The sequence below is a fragment of the Amblyomma mixtum genome, chromosome 10 (genome assembly GCF_055824585.1).
Source record: "Amblyomma mixtum isolate Tamu chromosome 10, ASM5582458v1, whole genome shotgun sequence".
NCBI lineage: Eukaryota > Metazoa > Arthropoda > Arachnida > Ixodida > Ixodidae > Amblyomma > Amblyomma mixtum.
The window spans coordinates 102,862,446-102,880,264 of NC_143021.1; the positions used below are offsets into that span (position 1 = coordinate 102,862,446).

General features: G+C 47.8%; 1 pseudogene; it reads right to left on the reverse strand.

Annotated features, from left to right (window-relative positions):
• Positions 1 to 1,536: 1,536 nt before the first annotated feature.
• On the reverse strand, positions 1,537 to 16,639 carry LOC149326571 (G2/mitotic-specific cyclin-B2-like; annotated as a pseudogene).
• Positions 16,640 to 17,819: the final 1,180 nt, after the last annotated feature.

The window sequence follows — 17,819 nt, forward strand, 5'->3', positions numbered from 1 at the left end:
CACTAACCCCTATTTTTGCTTAGAAAGTTATTTTAATTTCCTTGAAGTGCGCGGCAATAATACTTGAGTATTCTATCAATTCATTCACTTTGTACCAAAATTATTTCGTTTGCTGGTAACTTTTTCCGTACAATACTTCATACAATGAAAAAGTGTCACTAAATATCTTCGATTCAGGGCGCATTTCTGAATTTCGGGATGAATTTTCTGTAAAGAACTTTGCCGCACTCGAAAATGCGAAAGCAGTAAGGCTAGTATTGAGAAAATTGAACTGAAATTTCTAAAAAACCACAGTGTGCTCGGCTATGAGAATGTGATTGCAAATTTTTGTTTCGGCTTCAAGGTTAGTTTAGTTGCCGCTTTGAAGTTGTCGGCTACAGTACTTGATTATTTTAGGCTTTTATTCGCATCACCAAAATGCTTTCTCGGTTTGTAGTATATTTCTATTGACAGCAGTATATAAGCAGTAAGAAAATTGTATGAATTTTTTATCAACAAATGTTGACAAAATATGCCCGGCTAAGAAAATGTGACTGCAAATGTTTGTTTCGTGTTCAAGGTTGCATTAGTTGCTTTGATATGTTAGGCTAGAGTACTTAATTAATTTAGGCATTTATTCCCATGATAAAACGTTCTGTCGGTGTCTAGTATGTTTCTACTGACAGCAGTACATAGAAAGCAGTAAGGAAGTTGTATGAACTTCCTATCAACGAATGTTAATAGAATATGCTCGGCTAACAAAACGTGACTGTAATGTTTGTTGCGTGTTCAAGGTTGTTTTAATAGCTTTGAAGTGTTCGCCCACGGTACATGATTTGACGCAACTATTCGCATGACCAAAAATGTTTTGTCAGTTTCTAGAGTATTTCTGCTCACAGCAGTCCGTAAAGTACATGAAGTATTAAAATGGAATATATCTTTTGTTTTAAAACGTTTTCCCATATCCTGATTTGATTCCAAACGCATTTGCTGCGAGTAATGTTGGTCGCTTTTCGATATAGTGAAATTGTTGACTAGCTGCAACAGATTCCACCATGCAATCAGGCAAGATCTCGTCACGATTATGCGAACTAGATAGTGTTAATTACCTCGAACACCATGCAGTTTGCTCATTTATTTCTCTCGATGTGTGAAACTGTCTCCAGATTTTCTAGTAACTTTCTATTGACAGGAGAAAATACAAAGAAGTAACAGTCTACCAACATTGTATTAACAAAGGTGCATAGAATGTAAAAATTATTTTTTAGTAACTTTCTATTGACAGGAGTACACACAAAGAAGTAACTTCTACCAACGTTGTATGAACAATTGTTGATAGAATGTAAAAGTTAATACAAGATTACTAGAGTCAATAGAGTGTTAATACAAATTCTAAAGAAAGTTGATATCCATTTTTGTAAGGGAACACTTATATTATTCACCTATTCGGTCCGTAGCTTTCTTAAACCCACACTTATTCCGCCAATTCTACTGAGGAAACGTATGATCACAGTGGAATTTCCCGAAACGGTATCTCATGGGAGCGCGAGCAATGTTCTAGTCACTGGTAGACAGCGTGAAAGTAATACACCTTCGAAAAATAGTATATTTAAAAAAATTGAAAAAGTTTTAGTTACAAACTTTAAATTTGTTTAAAGCCAGCAAGCCCTGCCCTATTCGAAACAGAATATCATTGAGGGGAGTGGCGCATCTCTCCTCGGAAAAGGTAACCTGCAGAATTTTACAAGTCACTAATTCGGACCAGCGACAGCGCTCGTACATTGCCGAAAGTAATGTAGTTTTTTAGGAGATTATTTATGCTTTTGATTACAGCGTGCATTTTACTTTCGATACGCACTGAAAAGGAAAAGACAGTAAGGATTCAGTGGCATACCAGAGATTTTTCCTTCCTTGAAAGTGCATGGCGCAGTACAGAGCCGATGCGGCCTTCTTAGAGGGCTTTATCCAAGCCATGGTGTAGTCGACCAGGCACCCCTCCAGGATGTGCATAGCCGTCAGGTATTCCTGTTTGGTCGCCTGATCAGGAGAGGAAACGTGGTAGCCAGGAATTACTATTAAGAATCTCTACTTCAATTAAAAAGGCAACAACTCATCTGCACATGCCTGTGGACGAGACAAGAACTTATATCTGGCTATTTGTCTTCACAAGCAACTGGTCAGAAATAAAAGCAATAAACAAAAGCAAGAACGCGGCGCTGCCTGTCTGCTTGCCTGCTGCACGGGGAATTTAGGAGAAATTCAGGTTTTAAACCGAACTTGATGATAAATTAATGCTGGCCAGTGTGGGTAGATTACCACACTTTAATAAGTAAACAACATCCTTGGGCATCACAGCCCGATCCTTCCATTAAAATGCAGGGTGTGGAAAGCTTTCTACGCCAATTCCGTAAACAAGGCTGCAACTTCACGCATTGGATGAGAAGTTTTAAACTGAATTTCATCGGTTCTAGGCAGCCATTTCGGCTGCCAAAAAGCAACAAAATGCCGAGAAATGCATGTATGATTGACTGTACTGAGAACGAAATTTTTCTAGTGGCGTCCATAACATCCCTTTAGAGAAAAGCACACACCTAGTTGATCACTTCGTGTTTTCTTTATAACCATGTGCAAAACATTAGTATACATGCATCGCCACGTAGTTTTCGCCTGCGAGTGGGAAACAATTTATAATCGAATCCTTTTTTTTCGCATCCTACGGTTTCAGCTTTAAAAGCCAAAAAATCGCTCTGCCGTCAAAGCTGCCAACAAGTAACGCGAAACAAGAGAAATTCTGCAACATAATCGTTGCCTCGGGAAATTGTGTTCCGGCTCTTAAAGCAGGCGGGCATTATCATTGCAGTTAATATAGACGAGGAAGCAGGGATTATTTCGCAAATTTTCTCTAGCTTCATGTGCGATGTACGGACCTATGACGTCACACTCATCGCTCGTCTGTTGAAAAGAAACAAACCTCGATAAAACTGACTTAAAGGTCGTAGGCGAATACAACGCACTGGTCAATGTAGAGGATTGTCGTACGCTTCATTACAACGAACAAAACATGCAACCGAAGTTAGGTGGTTATGCTCCTATAAGAAAATATACGGAGGCGCCATAAGTAGTGGAGTACTGGACGTGCGGAACCGAGGAATACATACCGACACGCGATATTGAGCACTTCACCTTAATAAACCAAATTGTAGTTCAACGTCCCAAAGCGACTCAGGCTATGAGGGACGCCGCAGTTAAGGGCTTCGGAAATTTCGACCATTTGGGGTTCTTTAACGTGCACTGGTGTCGAAAAACACACAGGTCTCTAGAATCAGTTTACTGAACCAAAATATGCTCTAACGAATTAGCTTCTAATCTTTCGAAGGCAAATCACCATGAACTGGAGCACAGTTAAGCGTCTGTACATCACCTGCGCTACTTTGTGTGCTCTACATGAAGGACTCAAACATCACCCCTCCTCTCGGAATCTCAAAACAGCGTGCATATAATGGTGCCCACGATACGACAGACTATTGTATGTTCTAACAGCTCAATTGTATCGAGCACCTATCCAACTCATTGCCAAATGGAGCCACGTCGTAGATTGCGAGCAGCAGTCAGTTAATGTGCAACATCCTCCGCAGATCGCTCTAAGCCAAGAATGCAACCGAGAGCACGACAGGCACCTACCTGAGCAGCCTTGCAGTTGCGACGCAGGAAGTCCAGGGGCAACGGCAGGTCCAGGGACCAATCCACAGCCCGGAGAATGTCCTCTTCGACGGCGCACAGTTCTCGCTCCGTCGTCTCTGCGAGGTAGGGACGGTAGTCGATGCGAGGTAGGAACGGTAGGGAAGGTGGTACTCGGGCTCTTTGTGCTTCACCGCAACACACAGTGCTGCAGCCCACAGCAGCTCCATCTGGCGCTTATCCACGGAGCGCATCTGCATAGGGAAAATCAGCAGAGGCCGGAGCACAGAACAGTCAAGAGACAGTCCTCAATCATAACTCCCAGTAGAACTTGTATAAACGTACAGATTCTTCCGGCACTCTAAAGGTCAACAAAACTGCAGAAAAACAGGCCTAAGTGCTTATTCATAAGCATTTTGCCTAGCTGCAAATCGCGTCTGGATCTGTAGTGCTATGGAGTGGAAAGCCCTTAGGTAAGCTCCAATGAACACAAAACGCTAACGAAGGGTAAACAATATGAAAAATGCAATGGAGCTCGCGTTTGTATAAACAAACAGCTCGCGTTTGTATAAACGATTCGCTCTTGACTACGTCCATATATGTACATACTTAGGACGTAAGCTATTTCGAATTCAAGCTCGAAACGCATCGAATGCATAACAGATGAAAGTCTCCCGGCAACTAAAACCATATCCACCAGTGAATGCCTTCAGTACGAGGCACTAACGGAAGCTGCAGCATCCATAGTTCCGACAACCAGCCAGCAGTGGAGGTGTGCTTTCACACAGCCGCAAACGGTAAACAAGCACAGTAAAGTTGCGCCGGTGGTGTTGGTCCGGTGGTTTCCAGCAACTGGATGCACCGCTAGAAGGGCTTCTCGATGAAGTGACTTCCAGGCGAAGCGATTCAGAGAGAAACGATGAACTTTTATACAGGCTATTTACAGATGGGTACAAGATTCAGTACGGCCAAACTATCGCGGCCGGCCTAGCCGACCGCCTGCACAGAGGCGAGGGACACCACGTCCCAACAGTCGAACTGGCGCGCCTTGCACCAGATCTCAACGGCCGCTACTCCGCGCTCGGCCCGACCGAGCGCCTGACAGCTACGAGAAGCTAGAGCAAAAAAAAGCCCTCGGGCGCGGGTCTCTTCACGAGTTCACCCCGATCCGGCGCCCCTTTCCACACGCCAAATTTGAACTGTGTTACAGCTTCCCGCCGACATCAGTTTTAACGAATGGGAAAGCTCAGAACTGATGTCAGGGTTTCTCCCTCACCCCGAAATTCCTCCCTACGTGGTTGCGCAATCGCGCCAAGTGGACTGGATGCGCGCTAGACGTCGTGGGCCAACGGACACTTTTGGTTCCTAAACGTGCTGGCCTAGTATACCGCCCGTCGCGTAACACGACGAAACCGAGACCGTTCTCGCTTGTTTATGGCCGGCGGCTTCTCCCCCCGGGAGACAGGATTCCGGGAAGATGGGGGACAGGAGCCCAAGGTCGATGTCGCCAGAGAGCCCCGCCATCTGGAGTGGCAAGGGAAAACGCAAGAACGAACGGGGAGACCAACCGAAGAGCATGGGCGTTCGAGCCGCTCCTCCCCTTCCAACGGCACGCACTAAAACAAAACAAAACGAAACAAAACGGGACGCGCAGGCTAAGCCACTGCCCTCTCGCGGAATGTTCGTAACACATGTACAAAAGAGGCGGCAGCGTGCCGAACCCTACACCTTCCCCCCAAGACTCGGCTAATCTATTAAGAGATAAGCCGAGGCAACAAACAACAAAAAGGGTTCGGCAAGTATAGCAGTTCAGTACATCGGCACGAGTAAGCTGCAGGAGCTTGTGGGCCAGCATGCCGCGGCCTTTCGTCACACACTTCACAGATACATGCTAGAGTCCACTAAACAAACACACACAGAAAACTACCACTTTCGCTGGGTTGGATCAGGGTGTGTCTCTTAAGTCCAACGGGTCAGTGTGCACTGTTCCCTGGTCCAGTTTCCCAGCGGTCACTGCGGGACGTCAGCCAGTGTACTATTCGAACAAGCGTTGGGGATCCTAGACAAGGCATCCGCGTCACCGTGGTCGACTCCCCTGCGATGCTCAATGTTAACATTGTAGCGTTGGAGCGCCAGAGCCCAGCGCGTAAGCTTTGCGCTTTGGGGCACGCTACTTCTAAGAAATGAGAGCGGATTGTAGTCAGTGATGGCTGTCACGGTGGCGGCAAACACCTACGTCTCAAACTTTTATTTAATGCCCAGAATAACCCGAATTCCTCCCTCTCGATTGCAGCCCCCCGAATTTGCAACGGTGTGGCTGGAGAAGGCTCTCGGCGCCTCAGTGCCGTGGCCAGAAAGCTGCACTAAACATGTGCGCACTGCTACTGCCAACGCGTCTGTAAAAAGCAGATACGGCTTTCGCGGGTCCAGAATGGCCAGTGAATTCGCCTCGCGCAGAGCTTTCGTTACGGCGTTCAAACATTTCGTAACAGGCAAACGCAGTTAAGGGTGGACTGGCCCCGGCCAACGCGACCGACGATTTCAGCGGTGTCCTCCCGGGTCGAACAGCCGCACTTGCCGTTTACGACCGAACATCCCTGCGGCACCGGCAGTGCGCGCAGTGACGATATTCCCCTTTCGCAGCGCTGTTTTTGCTTCAATTGTGACACCGGCCGTCAGCGCACTCAGGCCGCGGGTGCACTCTAGACGCACTTTAGTGCGCTGAGGGCCCTCTCACGCACGGCATTCTCAGCTTAAAGTGTGCCGGTGTTCCTTTGTTCTGGCCACTGTGACTGACGCATTCCCTGTCACCACTACTGCACTTCCTTTCATCTGGTAATCGCTCTGCTGCCTTATTGTCTGTACCTGCATTAGCTGTCTCAGAATCAGCTCTCAGCAGCTGCGACACGGATTCCTCGTGCGCCACCGCTGCTACTGAGGTCGCTGTTTGAACCACGTCATCGCTGCAACACACCTGATGCACTGTTTCCCCGTCGGTGGGCGACAAGAGCTCCCACGGGACACCAGCGCCTGTCCAGTCACTCGTGTCCTCATGCTCATGCGGTTCAGCGCAAATGTCTTCCACGCCCTCACGCGCGTCGGCTACCTGGCCACTTTCGACGACATCTTGCATGTCACCCAGCACGCTCTCGGGGCTCATCTCAGTACAGGCAGGTCGGGATTGCTGTTCTCTTTCAACCTGGATGTCTGACTCAGCTGCATCCGGCAACTCTGCGTCAACACTCTCTGAAGCACTTTACGGGACGCGCCATTCCACTCGCACGCTCTCAATTTCAACCGGCTTCATGCCGTCTCGACCAGCCGGCTCATCTGCAGCCTTGCTCTGCGCCTTACTGACATCTCTATCTGAAGGGGATGATCGGCTCCGAGTTCGCTCTAGTTCATTACTGTCAGCCATCCGCTGGGGTAGGGTTTCACATTCGAACGCCAAGACTGGCTCGGCGCCTTCGTCTGGCCCTGATTCATCCGGTCTGTCTTCACCTGGCGGCGACAGAGTTCCAACCGCCTGCACGAGACCCTCGCTGTCCGATTTGCGCGCGTCGTGCAGCTGTTCCCATGCGTCTGCCGAGATTAGACAATCGGCGTGCGTGAGCTTGTCAGTGAGCGCACACGTCACCGGTGTCGCATCGTCCACGTTTTCAATTAAGGAAGCACCTCGATACAGCTTCAACGGAACAACTGCCAGCTTCGCCTCTACTTTTTCTCCGAAGGCCGAGATGAGATAGATTGTCCCATTTGGGGATACAAACTCCTCAGGTAAAAGGCTTTCGCGCATTACGGTGATATCTGCGCCGGTGTCCACAATGGCGTTAATAACTGCTTCCCGACAGCTGATTTTAACGTCCCTGAGAGTTGGACGCGTGGTTTCCATGGCATGGGTGGACACGCGTGCCGTTAGCTTATCCTCGTGCGGCGGATGCTCTCGTTTGTCAGCTGGGTTCTCACGATCAAATGGGCAGTTCGCAACAATGTGCCGCCAGCTCCCGCATCGGAAACAGCCACCGATCGCGATGCCTTTCTCTTTTCTCCTCCTGGCCTGACTGCAGCCCTTACGTCTCCTCGTTCTGCCCCAGGCTTCTGCACAGGTGGGGACCCAGTCCTTGGTTTTGGGCAGTTGTAAAAACCCTTAAAGCTGTCGGCTTTCCTCTGTGCGCTTCCCTTCCCGGCGGCTTCCTCGTACGTCTGTAGCAATGCGGCTATCTCATCCGCGTTCAGCCATTTCTCACCCTCGCGTAGCTTGACATATTTGAGAGCTTCTTCTGATAGCCCCTCTTTGAGCTGGTCGGCAACCAAGAGTTTCAGAAGTCCGTCAAAAGTCGACACGCCCCGAGACTTTAAATAAAAATTTAAATAACTCTGGACGCGTGTGACAAAACCCTTCCAAGTTTCTTCGCGCCCCTTGGTGGCCCCTGAAAACCGCCTTTGGTACTCTGCGGCTGAAAGTTTCAACTCGTCTAGGACCACCGTCTTCAACTTATCGTAGTCCCTGTGCTGTTCTGCGGTGAACCGAGTCGACAAGTAAGTCACCCAGTGTTCCTTCGGAACGTTGTAAGCCCTGAGCGAGCATTCCACTGATTCAAACCAGACGGGCACTTCACCGTCTGCAGGCAATTGGGGAAACGCGCCGGCGAGTAGCTTAGTGTACTGTCTCAACCGCTCGTCTTCGGAAGGCGCAGCATTCTGGCTTCGAGCACGAATGATTTACATCTCAAGCTCCAAGGCTTTTATCTTTTTTTCGTGCAATTCCAGCTCTTTATCAATATTTTGGCCACGCCGTGACCTCGAGCCCCCATTGCTGCCCTTGTGACCACCGTCCCCACTGTCACCACTGTCACAATCGCCGTTCATTGTGGATGCCTTGTCGGGCTTAAGATGCCCAAATCGGGTTATCATTAACTACGCCCGCCGTAGTCAAACAGCGACCGCCAAGAAAACAAAGGAACCAGGGAACTCACTCGGAGCTGCTCGCAGTGTCCTCTTTTCGGGCAAGAATGGCGTCGACCTCTAAACAGGTGCCGACCGAAGCCGCTAGCTGCTGCCGTTACTCGGGGATGCCACTTGGCGTCCGCTGAAGGTCGTGTCCGCTTCAATTTCCCAATTGCCGCCGTTGCTCAGGGATGCACCCTGTGTCCGCTGAAGGCCTTGTCTTCGGCGTTTCACGCCCCATGCTCCTCGCACCTTCGTACCCTTAGCCTGTCGTCCACTCGGTATCTCGCCTTGGATACCGAACTTCGTCCTCTCCTGGGGGCCGCTGCAGTGCACCAGTCCTGTCGACTGCGCCAGTAAAGTTGTGCCGGTGGTGTTGGTCCGGTGGTTTCCAGCAACTGGATGCAGCGCTTGAAGGGCTTCTCGATGAAGTGACTTCCAGGCGAAGCGATTCAGAGAGAAACGATGAACTTTTATACAGGCTATTTACAGATGGGTACAAGATTCAGTACGGCCAAACTATCGCGGCCAGCCTAGCCGACCGCCTGCACAGAGGCGAAGGACACCACGTCCCAACAGTCGAACTGGCGCGCCTTGCACCAGCTCTCAACGGCGGCTACTCCGCGCTCGGCCCGACCGAGCGCCTGACAGCTACGAGAAGCTAGAGCAAAAAAAAAGCCCTCGGGCGCGGGTCTCTTCACGAGTTCACCCCGATCCCGCGCCCCTTTCCACACGCCAAATTTGAACTGTGTTACAGCTTCCCGCCTGACATCATTTTAACGAATGGGAAAGCTCAGAACTGATGTCAGGGTTTCTCCCTCACCCCGAAAGTCCTCCCTACGTGGTTGCGCAATCCTCCGCCAAGTGGACCGGATGCGCGCTAGACGTCTGGGGCCAACGGACACTTTCGGTTCCTAAACGTGCTGGCCTAGTATACCGCCCGTCGCGTAACGCGACGAAACCGAGACCGTTCTCGCTTGTTTATGGCTGGCGGCTTCTCCCCCCGGGAGACAGGATTCCGGGAAGATGGGGGACAGGAGCCCAAGGTGGATGTCGGCAGAGAGCCCCGCCATCTGGAGTGGCAAGGGAAAACGCAAGAACGAACGGGGAGACCAACCGAAGAGCATGGGCGTTCGAGCCGCTCCTCCCCTTCCAACGGCACGCACTAAAACAAAACAAAACGAAACAAAACGGGACGCGCAGCCTAAGCCACTGCCCTCTCGCGGAATGTTCGTAACACATGTACAAAAAGAGGCGGCAGCGTGCCGAACTCTACAAGCACCATGAGTATGGCAAAGTGTTTACACAGCTCGATTCTTTACGAATCCAGGAGTAGGAACAATAAAATCTGCAGATGCCTTGTTGTAACACACAGGAGCTTACAAAACTGAGAGAAAGAATTGCATCGAAAAAGGCACCACAGATGAGACAAATAATGTGAAATTCGCATGGAAACGCCCTCGTGTTCTGTATGATGCAAGGCTCATGTCGTTTTCCGGTGAAACGTAACGCTAAGACATCATTCGCCTGATCCATCGCGGAATTCGTTCGTATTTGTATCGGCATTCAATTTTCTAATACTGCACTTTCGTTTTGGGCGCTGCTTGTGAACGCGGTTCAAAGGTAGACAGAAGCTTTGCTTACCTGCAAGTAGCGATCCGCGAGGGAGACATCGAGAAAAAGCGTCTCCGGCGAGAACTGCAGCACGTTGCGGGTCCCGATGAGCCAGTGAACATTGCGCTCCCGTACTGAGCGATCCACCATTTTTTGGCCGCTCAAAAATAACGGTTCGATGGGCCATTTCGTCTGCAATGGAGAGGAATGAAAAAGGACATTCTAAGAGACTAGCTCCAGGAACTAAGTTTAGAATAATAATGTCACACATAATGCAAAAAAGCAATCTGATCTCGTCTCCAAGGCATTTAGAGGTCCACCGATAGAGAATAATTAACAGTGTCATTGAGCCAAAGTGCGACTGCTACCCAAGTGTCACAAGGAGATGTTGAGAACTCAAGCCCTAGACCCTAAATGTCAGCAGCAAACAAGAGGTTCTAATTTCGTGTTATGCGAAATGTAGTTCGCCCAGTTTATCAAGCAGCACACTGACACAAAAACATAATGCATTCAAGACAGAAACACGCACAAATCGTACGTACATTGCTTATATAATTTCCTCTTCCTTTCATGCAGACGCTTGCGAGTGTACAATAAAGGGAAATGTATATCACAGCGAAACTGGGGGTGGAGTACCAAGGCTGTTCGTTGTGTAGATTCCTGAAGAACTTAGTTTGGACAAGAGAAAGATGACTGCGTGTGACAGTGATGTGTGGCGTATGCAAGATGAGGTGGTGTTCCTGCTACCGGCTGAGGGAACGCTTATAAAAAATGTTTTTCAAAGAGTTTTCTTAGCTCACATTGCATCCCTGAGGTTCTTCTTTGGTGAAGTGATGCACATTATAGAGCAAAATATGCGAGGAGAAAAGTTAACTTTACATCAGTGTGTCTTTAAAACGCCGCGATACGAGTTGAGGGAGTAACTTCGGGCTGTTCAAAAAAGGTTTAAGCTCTGCCAGCAGAAATACGTATAAAATAAAAATTTTCCGCAGTATTCACGGAGTACTTTTTCTGATCGGTTAATAACATATAACATAATGATACAGCCAATTCCAGACTATGCAAAAGTTATTCGGAACCCTTTACACAAACTAACATAAAAAAATCTAGAGGAGGTGCAAAAAAAAAAAGCTCTGTGGATATTTTACATTAACCACTGTAGCACCTCCGAAAGATAACTTTTAAACGAGCCAACTTGCATCTATATACAACGTAATCGAGTTTCCCGACAAAACTATCGCATGAACCCGGCTTTTCCTCGAACGGCAAAGTTTTCCACTTTATTTCAAGCTCCAATTCCATTTCTAGCCGTGCGCACAATGTGAATATGACTGCCGCAAAATAAAAAGCTGGAAAGGATCACAGACCGGGAGGTGCAATTGATATTTCGTTGTTTTTTCCGATTCGCCTTATTATTCACACTCTTGCTCAGTTAAGCCGATTTCAAATTTCACAACATTATACCATGTCAGAGAATTCTATCGGTCAAATCCTTTTTTTTTTTGCTTATTAATAGAGCAGTAGCAGGAAGATGTATTTGGCATCTTTTCTTTGTGCCGCTATCTGAACACAAGGAGAAAAAAGACAAGAGTACAATTCACAGTGCGCTATAGCTCAGCAGTGCTGGACCATTTTGTTGACCCGCACCAACCGCCGTAAGAACGTCGTGCCATAAAGGAAGCTTTCGTACTAGTGGCTATTCATCAGAGTGATCAGTTAATATGGCTCATTAAAAGTAATACGAGGTACTTACCTCTTCTAAGAATATGTCATCATTTGCATGACTGTCCTGCATTCGGGAGGTGGAGTACGTTTCTGATTGACGGACAAGATTCGTGGCCGACGGTCTTTCGCTTAGCACGCGGAGGAATACTCCCGTCGGATCCGAGAACAGTGCCCGGGACGCTGTTTCATCCGCATCTTGGGTGCAGCTTTGTATGATGAGGCAAGAATGGAAAAAGCAAGATAGCAAAATGGCGACCATTACAATAGTCGCAGTTATCAAGGCGTCTCGATCTAACCGGTTAAGTTTTACTGAAGGCTGTCGAAATCGCCCTGTTGATCGTCATGCGCACTTCCATTGTGCGGTTATTAATAATCATGCATGGTTTTTAAAGTGACGAGCGTAACATGCGGTCAAGGCTCCAGACGTATGTTTCCTTTACTTCCCTAGCATTCCTGAACGGAATTTTCGAAATAGGGATGAACCCGATTGCTCTTCGAAAATCAGCTTTCCAGAAAATACTGTTTTTCTTTGTTCACAAAGCTGAGAGGGTGCAGCAAACATTATCTGCGGATATCTAGAGCTTATCCCAGAGATGTGTCTTCTGTCCAGTGGGGATCTTAAACCTATTTTAACACCACCTTTCATGAGGGTGAATTGTGGACAAATTTGAAAAGAAAGATTAGGAAACGAGAGACGCCTTATCGGGTCACTTCATTAAACGCTGCCCACTAATAAAGCCACCATGATCGAAAGGCCATTGAGGGTCGATAATCACTGCCGAAATGCTGAAAGTTTTCGCAATGTAAACAAAGTCAAGCCAATTTTGCTCAGACGCATGAGTGCTCGGCAGAAGTTTGGTATCATACACGAAAAAATATTTTCAACAGACTGGAACTAGAAAGGTTTAAGTGGCCAATAATTTTTCGTAAGACCCTCGATTTCTGTGTTTTTTTTTTACAGAATGACCAAGAAATGCCACACTGTTTGTCAAGCAGACCAAAGAACAATTTTAGAAAACTGCCTCGTGCTGCTGAAAATGGTACTAAAAAGCCCGAACTGACGAATTTATTTCCGAGTGACCCGAATTGAACCTTCGAAACATATTGCGTCACCTCAATCTCCCGAATTCTGGAAAAAAATAACATAACTACCTATGTTAACCAACTATGTTAACCAACTAAAATAACCAACTACCTATGTATAATGCGCATTTAATAGGACTAAGAAACGTAGGGAAGAGGTGCATTTGCTCCATTGGAAAATTGGAAGGGTGTATAGTCGGGGACAAAAGTCTCCGGACAACGTGTTCCTCAGACGAAATCTTATAGCTCTGCTATCAGACAACGGCTGGCAACCGCACTTGTGGAGATGAAAGAACAAAAATTTAAATTTTACCTCCACAAGTGCGGTCTCCAGCCGGCGAATAACAAGCAGAGCTATCGGCTTCGATAGAGGAACTCGTGGTCCAGAGACTTTTGTCCCCGACTGTACATTTCATCTTACCCCTGCAACTTTCGCCCGCAAGACGGAATTCCGTCCAACATTCCTTTCCGATTTGCAGACAATTGCGCCCTCCACGTGGAGTCGATCAGGAAGGAACCGAGATTTCCTCCATTTATCGCATGTTCCCTCTCATTGAAATCACGAAAGCTTATCGAGATGAATATCAGAAAAGTCTGAACAAGCCTGCGATTCCAACAGCAGAATGCAAGAGCGCGCATTAATGTGAGAACGCCAGCACTGCAAGGCTTCAATAAACTCATACATGAAATAAAATGATAATTTCTACGCCGACAAATGAACACAGCAGGATTAACTCACCTCAAGAACTGATGGGCTGAAGCTCGCCATAATGCAGGATAAGTCTCGAGGCTGCTTTCACGCCAACTGCACGTTTGAAATCAACCAGTGACCAGCCCAGTGCAACAGCTGTTTGAAAAGTGCGTAGTCTCTCCTGCGGCCCAGGTCACGTGTGGAAGAAGGAGAGAATTGATAGAGAGGAAGTGGAAAAGAGAATGTCTGGGCAGGTCACTATTGGTGAAGCTGGTAAGAGGAGCGAAAGACGAGATAAAAAAGAAGAGGATAAAGAAAAAGCGGATGGAATATCCTTCTCTTGTCACCCGCCCTCCCCGCCCATGCAGTGGACCGTAAAAAATGCGTCACGGCGTTTGCCTATTCCTCGAAATTTCCAAGTTCGAAAGCACCCACACGAATTTCCTGTGTCAGTTTACCTTTTTTCAATAGATGCCAGCTTAAAATGGGGGAAGAGTTCTCTGTAGGTGCTCTTCCAACTATGCCATTTCACAGAACAAGCTGACCAAGTGTCCACAGCTGACTCATGCCTATGCTCTCCGGAAGCCAGAACTGCTCTTGACTCCTATATTCCGGGAAACTCTTCTTGGCAGTGCTGCGGAGGAGGGGCAGTAAGGGAAGAATAGGGGTGGGCTGCTGATTCATCGGAATAAAGGGGAAAGGGAGAATCTCTTTGTGGTGCCGGCACCGCAAAATCTAAGACAAGCCAATTTTTGCCGATTGCTTCCGTGCTTAGAGAACAGCAACGCTTAGTGAATACGCGTCGTTCGATGTGGGAAAGCGCGCGAGGTTCAAACAGGTTAGAGGTGTCATAAACGCACTGTTTTCTAATTTATGCAGTAATTCTAATTCAAGCGCATACAAACAAAACTAAAAATAATTACATTTTAGGGAGTAACCTTCAGAGTGCCGCCCGAGATGGCGCTCGACGTGGAAACCAAAAAAAAGTGAAAAATATCTTTTGTACGTACAGCTTGTTTCGGTTGTTATATGGGAATTCAGCGCTGCAGCAATACAACGAGATATACGAAAGAAAAATCTTTTAATATTTTATTTTTAGGATTTCTCTTCTTGACCACTGTTTCAATACTTCAGGCATCCTATAAAAAAACTGTCTATTGCCCCAGTACACAACTATCACAGCAGTATGACAGGTTAGAATTATTGGGTGACTCCTGGAGTCGTATCACGGGATGCGGCGCAAGGCCAGAGGTAAATTTATTTGTCAGTCTTGGTGGCGGGAGGGATGAAAGGCAAGAGGGGGGGGGCTGCTTAACCTTCCTAACCTAACCTACCCTAACAAAAAGTAAACCCTTGTTAAAAGTTTTTATCGAGACCCGAACAAGAAGCTAATTACGAGATAAATTATAAGTCAGACAGTTACGAATCATCTGGCTTCTCTGATTCATTCAAACGATAAAAACTCAATTTCGTCGCTATTGTGAGTAGTGAACGGCGTAATACGGGACGCCGCATACAATGACCCATTTTTCTTGTTCTTTCAAGTCATAACAAACTTAAGCTTTTAACTTTGTTTTGAGCGACGTTTTTCACACAGCCTCTGCAGCAGATTAATAAACCATCGAGGATTGCTTGCAAAGCCCACATTATGGGCAGCAATCATGAAAGCAATCACATTTTATATCTACTCCAGTAATCGAAGTCATCTTTCGAAGGAGAGATAACTCTGCGTACATTCCCTCTGCAGTCGAATCTCAAGAGAGGGTGCACAATCAAGTTTATTTAAATCAGCGTAACCGTGTCGGTTACTCGTAGTGATAGTTATAAGCAGCGCGACAAAGCGGAGACAACAAATAGCACACACAAGACAACAGCACTAATGCACATCAAGAACAAAGCGGCTTTTGCCCGTCAGAGTACCGCCTTCCAGCCAAAGGCATCGGCCGATTCTCCTGAGCCTGCTAGTGCGACAATGAAGAAAGTGGAAGATGAAGGAAAAAATGGCTGAGGCTTAGCTAAGGTTAAGCCTTGTCAGATGCGAAGCATATTGATGGCTAGGCTTGGTAATACATGGCTTTCCTTGGTTGAATACTTGGTCATTTTAATACAACCACTAGAAGCCTTCGTCGTGGGGGAAGACAACGGCATGGCTACAGCGGAACGCCGACTAACCCCGAGACGCGCGTTGGGTGAGCGCCTGGATTGCCACGGAAGCCGCATCCGCCTGCCCGGTGGAGCGAGCGTTTCACCTACACCGAGTGTGAACGCGCGTTCGAAATGCGCGGGAATGCCGCTCGAGGACATTCCGGCGTCTGTGCGATGGCATCGTTCTCCCTCTCCCAGCGCGTGACGGCGATCTGTCGTGACGTCATCGTGTCACGTGGTTGGTCGCGGACAGCTCCGAGCGACGGCGCGAGGTGGGGGACCTGTTTCTCATCTGTCATGACGTCACCGCGTCACGTGGTGTCACATCATCGTGTCACGTGGTTGGACGCGTACAGCCACGGTGACGGCGTGGGGCATAGCTCTAGCAATATGCTTCGCATAAAATACCCCCACCCCCTCCCCTGCTCGCTGATTATCACGTGGCTCCCTCCATTTTCATACCGGCAGGATCAAGAGAATCCACGTTCTCCATTGGGTCGAAGGGGTTCCTTTCACGGGGAAAAGCCGTTCCGTTCTATAGTTTCATCCGGCTCTCGGCTAGGGTGTAGGAAGAAACGTGCCCAGAAAAAACTTCCCCGTAACATACATCCCCGGAAAAAAGGTCCTCTGAGGAAGCACCGTCTAAGAAAAATGTCCCCAAGTGAAGAAAAAAGTTTCTCCCGCAACCCACCTGAGAGAAAATTGCCGTCTTTATTAGACTCTTCTTTGGATTTGAGAATAGATGTAGGCATGAAGTATTTTGTAGTACCAGGCCATGCCATGATCATCCAAAGAATAAACACTTAAAAGAATAAAACACAATCCGTTTTTGATTGTTTATAGCCGCTTTATGTTCTAAAGCATCGAGTCGACGCTTCTTTGAGAGGGGAGTAATGCCGCGGGTCTTTGTAGCGTTCGTTTATGGTATTTGTTTGTTCATGCTTCAAGGCTGCCGACGCGCCGCTTTATCGCTTCTTTTGCGACGCAAGACGAGCCTAGATTTATCTCGATTGATCGCATGCGGACGGAGCCGGTTCTAGTTTGTTCCAGAAGGTTCTAGTAACTTCCTAAGCTTTATCTCGAATGCTCACTATCAGCTTTAAAAAGAGCACGGCCGACAGCGGCGGGCATTCTGTTCGACGACCGCCGAGTACGCTTGTTGCTGCGCCGCTGCCGAGTGATTCAGTTCTTTGCGGGCGCAAGTCAGCCCGAATAAAGAGTTTCGTTTCGAAGCCATTCTCGCTGTGTTCCTGTTCGCCGGACTGCAGTCACCACTACGTGACAATATATATTTTTGATACGTGCTTTCTGCAGACCACAATATTTGCTTGTATTTAGTTCGTGTATCGAGATGTCCTTGTCATCATGTGTTTTGTTGCAAACCTTCCAAGCGTTGAGCGATAAACGACTGCCACACTTGCGTTGCTCTGACCATGCCGTTGCGTTTACGGGTCAGTGGGCGCATTTGTTTTTCAGTCCCGGACTGTCCGGGACTACTTGCGGACTCGAGTCCGGTATTTGTTTTTCTCGGGCAGCCCGAAAGCTCCGCCCACCTGCTTGCATCGCCATAGCAACGCGTTCGTTTTTAGCCTATGGCAGTCCGCGGGCTGCTTGGGGCTGCTGAGAAGGCAGCAGACGATAGCTGCGCGCCGCGCTGGCAGCCATATTAAGTTAGACTCCGTGTGCATTTTGAGTGCTTTTCGTGTCCCTGGAGGTCGATATCATGCGTTAAACCTTCACATGAGCTCCGTAGCTCCTCTCTGAGCCATCGCAAGACTTTTTGTTCTTGCATCTTCGTTTATTTTCTTGAAATCCACCGCACACGGACGCGCGTTCGGAGCTGCGAGCGCGTATTGTTTGCTCGTGTCGTCAAGAGGTTCTTGTTCGCTTGTTTTGCCACATGCTGTCTGTACGCTTACCTGAAAGCATCGCAGGTGAACCACTCGTATACTGGAGC